Source organism: Chanodichthys erythropterus, chromosome 8 (genome assembly GCF_024489055.1).
Source record: "Chanodichthys erythropterus isolate Z2021 chromosome 8, ASM2448905v1, whole genome shotgun sequence".
Lineage (NCBI taxonomy): Eukaryota > Metazoa > Chordata > Actinopteri > Cypriniformes > Xenocyprididae > Chanodichthys > Chanodichthys erythropterus.
This window is the reverse complement of record NC_090228.1, coordinates 9,971,966-9,984,924: the sequence shown is the minus strand read 5'-3', so window position 1 is coordinate 9,984,924 and position 12,959 is coordinate 9,971,966. Positions and strand designations below refer to the sequence as shown.

The 12,959-nt window shown below is 35.2% G+C and overlaps 1 pseudogene; it reads left to right on the top strand.

Annotated features, from left to right (window-relative positions):
* Positions 1-12,959, top strand: part of LOC137024541 (uncharacterized) — a 101,531-nt pseudogene that overhangs the window by 19,223 nt on the left and 69,349 nt on the right.

Here is a 12,959-nt window from a genome sequence, read left to right as displayed (position 1 = left end):
ATCAGTCATGTGTTGTGAACTGACAGCAGGTTTGTCTCTCTACACTCACAGCTCTCTCTAAGAGGAGACACAGGAGCACGACTGAGGCCGTTTATGAGGAGATTCATCACAGACACAATCACTTCACTCAGAGGGGTGAGACATGAGCCCTGAATCTTATTTAATATGATGAATTAATAAGAGAGTCTGTCAGACACTCGATGTTCATCTATTATTAGTCCTGTTAAACCTCCTGCAGAAAACCACAGAGCTGCAGGTGCAGGTGTGTGTGTGTGTGTGTTTGTCTCTTCCTGTGTATATTTTAGGAGTAATAAGGAGGTTCTCATGTTTGTACATGTAGGTGCAGGTGTGTGTGTGTGTGTGTGTGTGTGTTTGTCTCTTCCTGTGTGTATTTCTGGAAGGCAGTGAGGAATGGGTTCATGTGAGGATACATGTGTGTTTACTAATAGGCCTCTAAAACATGAGATTTCTGCCTCTAATGCTTTTAAAATGTAAGTAATTAATATTTGTGTTGTGTTTTCAGTAACAAATGCTTTATGGTCCAAAGGAAATGAGGATTCAGTCTGTTTGTAATGATGAACATGTTTCTGACTGTTCTGCTCCTTTAACAGGGAGTCTCATCTCTGAAGAACTGCATTCTGGGTATGAAGATGCTGATGAGCTTCTCTCAGGTTAGAGAGCTGAAGTATATTCAAAACAACACCTAAAATAAATTATTTGATTTACAAACTCTAAAAAATAGATCAAATGTATTTCACATATTTTACCACTAAATGAAATGTGTTTGAATGTTTCAATTGTTCACAAAACTAAAACTTTTCTTACTAGAAAAAGAGTTCAAGACTGTATATTATGATGATGTCACCAGTGGCTTGAAAGGTCAGTAATTGATCACATGATTCATTCATTACCAGATAATTTAAAAAGCTTAATGGTCTCAAGACCTGCAACAGCATATTTTAAATTTTGTTTCCCAAAATATTAAAAACACTCAAAATATAAACATGTTTTGATGCAGAAGAGATGATGAAGGAAATCACACCGGGATACTATGATGATGTCATCACTGACGGACTGAAACCAGATCATGAGACAGGTGTCGCTCTGTTATTATAATAGGATATGAAATGTTTAAAATGTATAAAAATATGTATATATAATATATATATATTATATTTTGTATGTGTTTCTCATGTTCAATTTGTAGAAGACACACCTGAGAGTTATGATGATGTCATGACGAGTGGACAGAGCTTTAATATTAAAAAAGGTGTTTTTACTTTTTATTCTTCTTTTGTTTATGTGTGTTTAACATAATACCTCTGAAGTGATGTTCAGTTCTGATATGATGATGTATCATTTGTTCTGTTTATATCTTCATGTTTATGTAGTGGACGCACCGGAGCATTATGATGATGTCATCATTAATGGACAGAACATTCCAGGTGTAACAGGTGAGTCACACAGAACTGTATTTTATCATCATCCACTAATATTGAACATGTTTCTACCATTAATGAATCATCATGACTTCATCAGCAGTAAATCTAACTGTTGGAGAGACTTTTGACTGCCAGGATCTGATTTAATTATTATTATATGAGTGAAGCCGGTCAGAGCACAACTTTATATAAGGAAGAGGAGAAGGTCATCAGGTTTAGAGGATGTATTGATAAAAGTAAGCCACAGAGGTTCAGGTATTTCACAGGTAGAGATCAGTTACAGGCAGTAGAGGCACTAGTCTGGAGCACAAGAAATACAATAAAGGATAATGAAAATAGTTCGGCATATATACAATAATAAACGTCCATTGCTACATAAAGGCAGTCAAAGTAGATTAAATCCTCATCAATAACATTTCTCCATGAAATATACAATCCAAGGGAGGAAAATACGGCATCATGTTGTACATTATAAGCCATAAGCGATCATCTGACATGATAAACATAACTCCATATATGGATATAATCACGGATAATCGCTCTTCTGATATAAACAGCTTCAATATCAAATCACGTCGCAAACTGATCATTGTAAACCAGAACAGTGAAACACAAACAGAAGAAATAATCGCACATGAACAGCGTCATTCAGCTGGACTAACAGAAACAACAGCTGCAGACATGATTAAACACAAATAACTCAATACCGATCTCAATAAACACACAAATAACACAAACAGGATTACTTGCAGGTCAATGGCGAACACCTTGAGGCGATTCTGCAGCAAATATCACAAATAAACAGCAATAAATGTCCTTTCAGCGATCGGCTCTACAGAGCATAACAGTGCAGCAGCAACAGCAGCTTAAGTCACGTGACTGCTCAGCTGGAAGATGACGTGAATGTCAAAATAAAAGCCCGCGTAAAGGAGCCTTTACAACACTAATAGTGTCAGACAGTCATGAGGAGAAAGAGATCAAGCTTTTCTTCTTTTTTACTTATTTCAATCACAGACAAGTACAATGCAAAAAGTGATCTCATGTTTGAAAGGGTTTCAAAGTTTATTGTGAGATCAGTATCACAAAAGGTAATATATGAGGGTTTATTTTGAGTTATTTTTGTCTTATGAATACAAAACTTTGCCAAAATAATGAAAAGGTTAATTGTGTAATTTTGTTTGAGAACAAAGTAAAATGTCATAAGGCTCTAAATTAAGAGTTTTGTTCATTTTAAATCAATCCAAAAAATAGGGCAATAAAAAAATTAAATGATCAAAATCTTCAAATGATGTATAAGTACATTTATCACAAACAGTATGAATATATCTACTAATGGAAGTATTTACAGGATAACATCCTATGAATAATTTTTTACCTTATTAGAACCTATTTATATGTTAAAGTACAAATTCTGTGCCAAGATATACATTGAGGTTTAAGATGTTTTGATTCACATGGATCCGACATTAAAGGAATTTCTTATAAAATTGTTATTAAAACATTTATCAAAAAAGGAGCTTTACAAAGTTGAGGATTTTGGAAGGTTGTATAATTAATGTCTACATCTGAGAATTTGGTTAAAATTATTACATCATTAGGGATAGCCTTAATTACTTTAAATTATTTTACATATATATTTTAAAATAAAATTAGGGTATGTGTAGGAAAGAGATCAATGACATAATCAGTGACACAAGCTGTATTAAAGGGATAGTTCACCCAAAAATGAAAATTTGATGTTTATCTGCTTACCCCCAGGGCATCCAAGATGTAGGTGAATTTGTTTCTTCAGTAGAACACAAATGATGATTTTTAACTGCAACCGTTGACATCTGTCAATCAAATAATGCAAGTGGATGGGAACTCTATCAATAAGAGTTGAAAAAACTTGCTTAGACAAATGCAAATTAAACACCTTGATGTCCTAAGACACGAAACCATCAGTTTGTGTGAGAAACCGAACAGTATTTATATAATTTTTATTCACCTCTAAAACACCACAATGTCCAATTGCGTTCAGCATTCACTTAGTGAGGTCTGATCGTGCTCTGACAGCAGCAGTGATGTCTCACGCATATAGTTCAATGAAAGCGAGACATCACTGCCGCTGTCAGAGCACGATCAGACCTCACTAAGCGAATGCTGAACACAGTTGGACATTGTGGTGTTTTAGAGGTAAAAAAATTATATAAATACTGTTCGGTTTCTCGCACAAACCGATCGTTTCATGTCTTAGGACATCAATGTGTCGCCACGAGCCGCAGGGTTTAATATGGATTTGTCTAAGCAAGTTTTATTGACTCTTATAGATGGAGTTCCCATTCACTCGCATTATTTGACTGACAGACGGCAACGGTTGCAGTTAAAAATTATAATTTGTGTTCTACTGAAGAGACAAAGTCACCTACCTGGGGCTAAGCAGATAAACATCAAATTTTCATTTTTGGGTGAACTATCCCTTTAAAATCACAATGTGAGGTTTTATTTCACATGTGTATCAGAGGGAGATCAGGAGGAGTATGATGATGTGAAGAACAGCAATGAAGATGAGAGAAACCTGTTGGGTCAGTTTTTGTCAATTTTTACATAACCATATACTTTATTCATCATGTTGCTCATTTTTAAAACTAAATCCTGATGCATTTATAACAATAAAAATATGAATTTGCTTTTGTTTTTAAAAACAGACTGATGATGTGGGGGAGGAGTCAAATAAAGAGGGAGGGGCCATATGACTCACTGACCACACCCACTGCCTCTGATCATCAAATCATATTACAGTTACTGGAGATACTGAGTTTTTTTTTTGTTTTTTTGCTACTAAAGATTCAATGTTGTATGTTTTTATGTTATTTTAATTTTTTTAAATGAAAGGTTTCATGCTGTGCAAAATTCAGTAACAAATTTTAGTATTTGTATTTTAGTATTTGAGCTATTTTGTATTTTGATAACATGCTTTTCACCTAATAAAAAAATAACATTCATTCATGTCACAAAAATGTTTTTTAGAAGAGCGATTAGAGGAAAGGAGGAAATTATGCAAAATACTATAAATGTTAAATGATGAAAATAGTTTTACCACTCAATAGATATTATAAGTTATCATGTTTTCCCATAAACTACCAGCATTAGTTCTTGTGTATGTCAGCTTGAATAAACAGAATGTGAGTGAAATTGATTAAAGTAACTAACTATAAATAAAAAAGCATAACCTAAAATATGGGAAAGTAAGGAAAGATTGTGACAAGAAATTTAAATTCATCTTATTTTGTTAATCTCAAATCAAATTAATAGAGCTTAGTTAGATCATAAACGTGATTAAAAGTTGTCAATAATCATCATTCACATCTTATCATCACTGCTGATGTCATCAGTAAGCAGACCTGTCACTTTGATGATGTCACACACCAGCACAATGTCAAGAGGGAACAGGAAGAGGTTTCTCCCACTTTAAAATCTTATATGATATTTATCCCTCTGGAGAGTTTCTATGGGTTAGATTTAACCTTGAAATGATATTATGTACATTTTGTAATTCTTCTCCAGAGAATACAGAGCAGATTTTTTTTGCTTGCAAATATTCTAGTGTCTTCTGGAAAAAGTGCAATTATGGTTAAAAGATGGAAATGTGGTTGATTTGAACCTGCCCTTTAGATATTAAATATGGAAACTACAAAGAAGATGGTAAAAAAGGTTTAATTAATTGATTAATACCTTACCTTACCCCCCCCCCCCCCCAATACTCAAAAACCCTGTCAAAAACAAAAAATAAAAAAGCTTGAATTTTGATAGATTTATTGTAAAAATATTATTTGTTATAATGTTGTTATTTTATCCCCTGTATTCAATCTTTATTTATTATGGATTAAAAATTGAAGTGTTGTTTTTGTTTGGCTTATATATATATATATATATATATATATATATATATATATATATATATATATATATATATATATATATATATATCCTATGTTAAGTCTAAGCCCCTCTTAACATTGATGCTTTGAATGTAAATTGTATGCCATTTTGTTTTGTAAATTTGTAAAATTTGTAATACTTTTGTTAATATTTCAATTTAAAAAAAAAAAATAAAAGACGGGAAGAGGTTTCTGTGCTGAAATTTCCTATATTTGATCACAGGATGAATACGGTTTGGATGAGGGGAATCAAGTATTTAATATTTTGATTGACAGACAGATAAAGTTTGACACATCCTGCTATTATTTCCCTCCTCAATGTTTAACAATAAATAAGAGTGGAATGCCAGAGATTTATCATACCTGCAAACTAGTCACTTTTTTTTTTTGCGAAATTAGCCGTTTTTAATCAAAGTAGCCTATGTCATTTATGTGAATCGTTTAGATCCGGAGAGGTTTTTTTCGGGGTGGGTGTGTGTGTCACAAGATTCTCACAAGAATCAAAAATGGGCTTCTTTCCTATAGACTGGAGTGATCTTTCTTGGTGCTCTGTGGCGTGACAGATCGCTGTAGCGCTCGTGAACCAACCATCTCTTCCACTTAGTTATAACACAAAATAAACATGATTGAACATCCTCAGGTATGTTGAAAGATATCATGTCACATGCAATCGATCAATCAATCAGCGTTTCAACCACAGAAGGGTTACAATAAAACAGCCGGTAAAAATGTAACATTTAGCCTACTATAAGCCACCATTTAAATGTTTAGGTCTACATAAAAAAAGAGTAGAAAAGTAGTCATAAGAAATGTATTATAACGTTATTACAAAAACTTTAATTTGTAATTTAGCCTATATATAAGTAGCTTACAAATCAATTTTAACCTAATATTATAGCCTAACGATGTTGATTAGGGTTGCCAACCGTTCCGTATAATACGGAATCGTCCCGTATTTAAGGCATCAAAGAAGTTTGTTCCGTATTCTCAGGCATGCGTTTTAATTTGAGAATTAATCATTCCTTTGTGACAAATTTGACAACATAGCCGTTCGCGGAAGACTTTAAGACCAAGCAGACTTCTCTGTCGGCTTCACAGCGAGCGGGTCTCGCGGTAACGGCAAATACTTTTTACTGTTCGCGGTTTGATTTCAGCATTCAGCCACGCAAGAAAACATGCAATCTCCTTGAGGGAAGACGTGTTAAAAAAGGGAAGTCGTCTTTCACTATTGCTAATGTTGTTAAATAGAGAAAAAACACGTTACGTTCATTTAAGTAGCCTAACTTGGACCTCATTATTGAAACACAAAATAATAAAGTCTCAAGCACCAAAAGCAGCCCATAACTCTACTTCTCTTTAATTGAAAAATATTCATTTTTATTTATTCCTACATGGTTGCAACAACATTTAGTTCAAACTTTTAAGTACCATTGTTTAAAAAAATGTGTTACTGGCTGAAATTTTAAAGATGTTCAGTTATTATGCTTTCATCAATGTAGGCCTATCTTGCTGACATTATTTTTTTTGTTGTTGTTGTTTACGGTTTATGATTTTAGAATAGAGGAGAATAGAATGGGTCAAATTCAACAATTTGAACATGGAGCCACATTATATGGGACTGAAACATATAGGGCCTAGAAAAGTTTATTAAGAATGAGAATATAGACTGATATTGAGATATCTTTAATACTTTTAGAATTACAGGCACACAAACTTTGGAAAAATACTATTTATGGCACTCAGACAGGAGTGTCCAACTGTGTTGATATAAAAAAACGAAATACATTTAGGTTTCAACATTATTTGTTCTTCAGAAAAATGTGTACCAAAGTTTTTTAAGAATTATAATCTAAAAGGATATCTGTAATATGAGTTACAGAAATGCAAACTTTGGGCGAAAAACACAAACCATTTTTGAACTGTTGGCATATAATGCAACAAAGATTGCTAACGTCAACAGATTTAACTAACAGTCCTACCAATCTCTGTGTATGTTGTTCTAAAGTCATTTTACCCAAAATTTACCCAAATGTGTTTATGTCTGAGAACCTTTTATACATGTTTTATACACATACTTAACTGCAGATAGTGAAATAACATACACTGCGTGGTATAATACAAATATTTTGAATGTCCCTTATTCTGTCCCTTATTTTCCTATAAAGAATCACGATTGTCCCTTATTTTCCTTTCCAGAAGTTGGCAACCCTAATGTTGATGTACCAGCTGGTTCTCTGTATAGTTTATGGCATTAGTTGAGAGAGATTTTTTTCTTTGAGGGTAGGCTACTCTATAGAAATGCTTCGATACCAACAATCAATACTGACAACAGAGCAAACACTGACCAGAATGGATAAATCACAGAAGGATGTCTATAAAGTAAATGTATCGAATTAATAGACAAATTAAATATTTACGCCTATGTAGCGAGTGGTATGGTCGGAAAGGGAAACAAACGAAGTTACTACACCGCCCTGTTAAACACGAAACTTTATTTCGACAAACACTATAAAAATCAATAAAAGACTGTAGGACCCGGACTACAAACATGAAGCAGAGAAAACAGAAAAGGAGACAGAGGCTTACCAATGGCAGAAAATCGTTTGGAAGGAGGTCTGGAAATTTGAGTATGGAAAAGTATGGAATTTTGAAATGGAAAATGTGTAGCATCAAACTCATATGAAAAGGCCAAATATTCAAGATTACAGGGCAAAATTATAGTTTGTCAGTGAAAAAACTGATATTAAAATCACTCTTGTTAAAGGTTACATTCTGTCCCTCTGTGCATAGACTATAGTCTGTTACAACAGCAGATAAAGTGTAAAATTAATGTGCAGTGAAAATGAGCTCTACATGAAACAAGTTACTTATAAATGTTGCTGTAAGAGAAGAAAAACCATTGATTTCTGTCCTGAAACATGTTCACACTCCTTCATGCTCAACACAAGGGACAGACCCTTGTAGTCTTCAATAAGAAGTGCTTTACTGCCATCTGCTGGACAAATACAGCATTGCAGCATTAAACATGTTTATTGTTGTTGCTTATTATTCTCTAAGGTTTACTTATTCATGAAGATAATATTTAATTTATTTAAAAAAACACATCTGAAATATAGTTTATACTATGGTGTAATCAAATGTTATTTTTAGAATAAAAGAACAAAGCAGTTAAATCCATGTATAGTCATTTTATGCATACTTTATCCAGATTAAAAAAAAAAAAAAAAAAATTCAAATAATTAATGAAAAACGTTCTACTTCTAGTAAGTTTTCTACTAAGTTACAAGTGTTTGAAGTGATCAGACTTACAGAATCAGTCATCAGTGTTGTGTGTTGTGTGTGCAGATCCAGGCTTTGGTGCTGAATATAACCTGCAGTGTTTCTCTCTCAATCTCTTTAAGTTTAGTGTGACTTTATCTCCACGCTGACATATGACTGACACGAGTCTGTCCTCAGTGAAGTGTCTCTTCACGCTGGAGGAGGAGTCCCGCTCATCAGCGCTCACACTTTATTGATATATATGGAGAAAATAAAAATGCTGCTTTCTGATTTGTCACTGATTGTGTTTGATGATTTCCTCTGTTGTGTCTAATAAGGTCACAGTGAGTGTCATTGGCAGCTGTGAGAGTCTCTCTCTCTTTAGGGGACTGACAGGAGCCAGTTTCTTCAGTGTGTTTGAGGGAGCAGAAGGAGAAACAGAGTCAAACAAAGAAGACAGAAACAGAAGAAGATGGAGGGATGTCTGAGACTCGTTTTACTCTCCTCTATAGTCACTCTAACAACATCTGGTAAGTAAAAAATAGACTGTAAAGATGTGAAATTGTACATGTGTAATTAAGGAGTTTATCTATGATGGCATTAGACCACTAGAAACTGAATAGAGGCCTGTGTAATATAAATAAGCTCTTGTGACACTAGATTATTCATTTATTAATTATATTTGACAAATGATTTTAACTTTTACAGCTTTCACACTGGTCAGCTGGTGTTGTGTTTAGTTGTGCTATAGAAATAAAATTGACATTGACATTGAACTTTTACAGCCAACCAATTTAATGATGACAAGATTATTTGTAATATACTCTTATGCAGCTTTAGTTGTCAAGTTTGGAATATGTTTTGTATTTACCAATTTTTTTAATGTATATATCTCATGTTTATTGACTTTGTACTCTACTCCACTGTATGTTCTACTTCTACTGTGGTTAAATCTCTCTCTCTCTCTTTCATGTACAGATTTGGAGACTGTTAGGTTAGTTGGTGGTAACAGTCCCTGCAGTGGTCGAGTGGAGGTTCATTACGATGGTCAGTGGGGAACAGTGTGTGATTGGGAGTGGGATAAGACTGATGCTGCAGTGGTGTGTAGAGAGATAGGATGTGGAGAGGCTCTAGAGGCTGTGAGTTATGCTCACTTTGGACAAGGATCAGGACCAATCTGGATGGATAATGTGCACTGTAGTGGATCAGAGTCTACACTGAAGAACTGTGGATCAAGAGGATGGGGTGTTCATGGCTGTAATCATGGTGAAGATGCTGGAGTCAAATGCTCAGGTGAGCTGCTCCATACATCATCATGTTAATTAATCTCTGATCAGACCTCCAAATGTATCGTACATGCAATTTAAAATTATTCAGTGTAATTTAAAACTCCAATTACAGAAAAGTTGGATTATTTTGTAAAATGCAATAAAATTAAGAATCAGTGATTTGTTGATTCTCTTTAACCTTTATTTAACTGAAAAAAAGTACAAAGAAAAAATTTTCATTGTTTTCACTGAACAACTTTATTGTTTTTTGTAAGTATAAACAAATTTTGATTTTGATGATGTAACACACTCCAAACAAACTTGGGACAGAGGCATGTTTCCCACTGTGTCACATCACCTTTCCTTTCAATTACAATATTTAATCATTTGGGAATTGAAGGATACTAATTGTTCCAGTTTTGCAAGTGTCATTTTTACTCAATCTCACCTGATACAAGACATCTGCGACGAACGACGAACAGTCTGTGATCGTCGTTGTCTGATTCTCCTCTTCATGATGGCTGTACATTTTCAATAAGAGACAGATCTGAACAGCAGTCAGTAAAGCACATCTCTTCTATGGTCTAGAAACCACTCTGAGCACGTGCATAATGAGGCCTGGTGTTATCTTGCTTCCCAGGAAACATGTGATCTTGATGGCAGTTTATGTCTCTGTACAATCCCAATATTCTCCATGTCAATGATTCCTGCACACATATGAAGTCACTCATGCCGTTTGCACTGATGCTCCTCCATACCATGACAGATGTTTGATTTTGCACCTGTCACTGATGAAAGTCTGGATGGGACTTTCGTCTTTGGGACTGAGAACCTGATTTTTTCAAAATGCCATCCCTTTTTTTTCCAAAAACAAGCTTAAACATGGACTCATCTGACCACATGTAGCACATTTCCATTGTCTTTTATATCATCAGAGATGAATTTGGGCCCAGAGAACTCACCGCCATCTCTGCATTGAACAGGTTTCTACAAGCTTTCTCCTCGTGTAACAGAGATTCAAGATGCTTTTCTTGATGCAGCAGTAGGCTGTGTTCAGTGACAAAGGTTTTCCAAAGTATTCCCGAGCCCATGTGGCTATATTTAACAAAGTAGAATGATGATTTCTAATGCAATGCTGTCTGAGGGGTCAAAGGTCACGCACATTCAACTGAGGTGTCCAATACCTTGCCCTAGATTTCTCTGAATAGATACCCTGAATCTTTTTACAATATTATATATGCTAGATGGTGAAAGACATAAATACTTTGCAATCTTGCATTGAGAAATGTGATTTTTGAATTGTTTGACAATTCTCTCATGAAATTTGGTACAAAGTGGAGAGCCGTGACCCATCTTTGCTTGCAAAGACAGAGAAGCTCTTTTACACCCAAACACGATCCCCTGACCTGTTACCAATTCACCTGCTCACTGTGAACTGTTTCAAAAACAGTGTAACTTGGATATTATATAATCTTTTCACTTTTATTTTGCCTCTGTCCCAACGTTTTTTAAGTGTGTTACGGCTTCAAAATTACAATTTGTTATATTTACAAAATACAATTATGTTGGTCAGCGGAAACATCAGAAATCTTTTCTTTGTACTTTTGTCAGTTAAAAAAGATTCAAGAGAATTTACAAATTACAGATTTTGGTTTTTATTGAATTTTACAAAATGTCCCAACTTTGGAGCTTTATATTCAGAGCAATTCATAAGCAATTATTTGATGATTAGCATTTACTTTCATCTATTACAAAATCCATTATTAATTAAAGGACTTACTGTTGTTTTATAAACATATCATAATCATAATGACAGATAGTTTTCTCTGTTGTATAAATATAATCAGAAACCATAAACTACGGAAGGTCAAGACTTGTGGACGGATCTCACCTGTGCTCTGGGAGAGTGGAGATGCTTCTTGTAGGCGGCTGGGGTTCAGTGTGTGACGCTGCCTTTTACCAGCAAGATGCAGAGGTTGTTTGTCGAGAGCTGGACTGTGGGATTCCTGTACAGGTGCTGGGAGAAGATGCTTTTGGAAAAGGAAATGGCCTGATTGGATCAAAAGAGATTCAGTGCAGAGGAGATGAATCACACATTCGACGCTGTAAATCATCATCTTCAAATAATATAAACTGCACCCATGACAACGACGTGGGACTGATTTGTACTGGTAAAGTGTCAATGTTCAGCCTTTATAGAGAAATCTTATTGTTAAACTAAAATGTAATTATTTAATCAGTTTTTTTTTTTTTTATCAGTTTCTGTAAGCTCTGTGTTCTTTGTCCAGGTTACACTGATCTCAGACTGGTCAATGGTCCTGACATCTGTTCTGGTCGAGTTGAGCTTCAGTACTTCAGTAAATGGGGCACAGTGTGTGATGCATGCTGGGATATGAGAGCTGCCAGTGTCCTCTGTAAACAGCTGAATTGTGGGATTGCTGTGTCTGTTGTGGGATCAGACTGGTTTGGAGAGGGAAGTGGAGAAATCTGGGCTGATGTGTTTGATTGTGACGGGAATGAAACAAAACTCTCAGAATGTTCAATCTCTTCATGGAGTCGAGCTGAATGTTCTCATAGACAAGATGTTGGAGTCATCTGCTCTAGTGAGGGGATTTTATTTTAAAAAATGTTATAAATTATCTAGAAATATCTTAATAAAGTGTCACATCTTTCACTCAGATTCCTCTCTGGCTGTTCATGATGGTCTGGTGCGGTTGTCTGGAGAGAGACAGTGTGAGGGGGAGGTGGAAGTTTCCATCCATCAGGTCTGGAGGAGAGTTCTGCTGGACTCCTGGAGTCTCACTGAATCCTCTGTGGTCTGCAGACAGCTGGGCTGTGGCTCTGTGCTGAACTTCTCCGGCTCCTCTTCATCCAGTCCTGAACACAGTCATGAGTGTGTGACGGGCTTCCAGTGCTCTGGGAGTGAAGCTCATCTGGGGAACTGCAGCTCTCCACAAACTCTCAACTGCAGCTCCACACAACAGCTGTCAATCACCTGCCTTGGTGAGAAGAGCAACATCTGGGCAGATTCTTCAGTTGTTAGTGATCACTAATGTGTTTCTCTTTCTCTG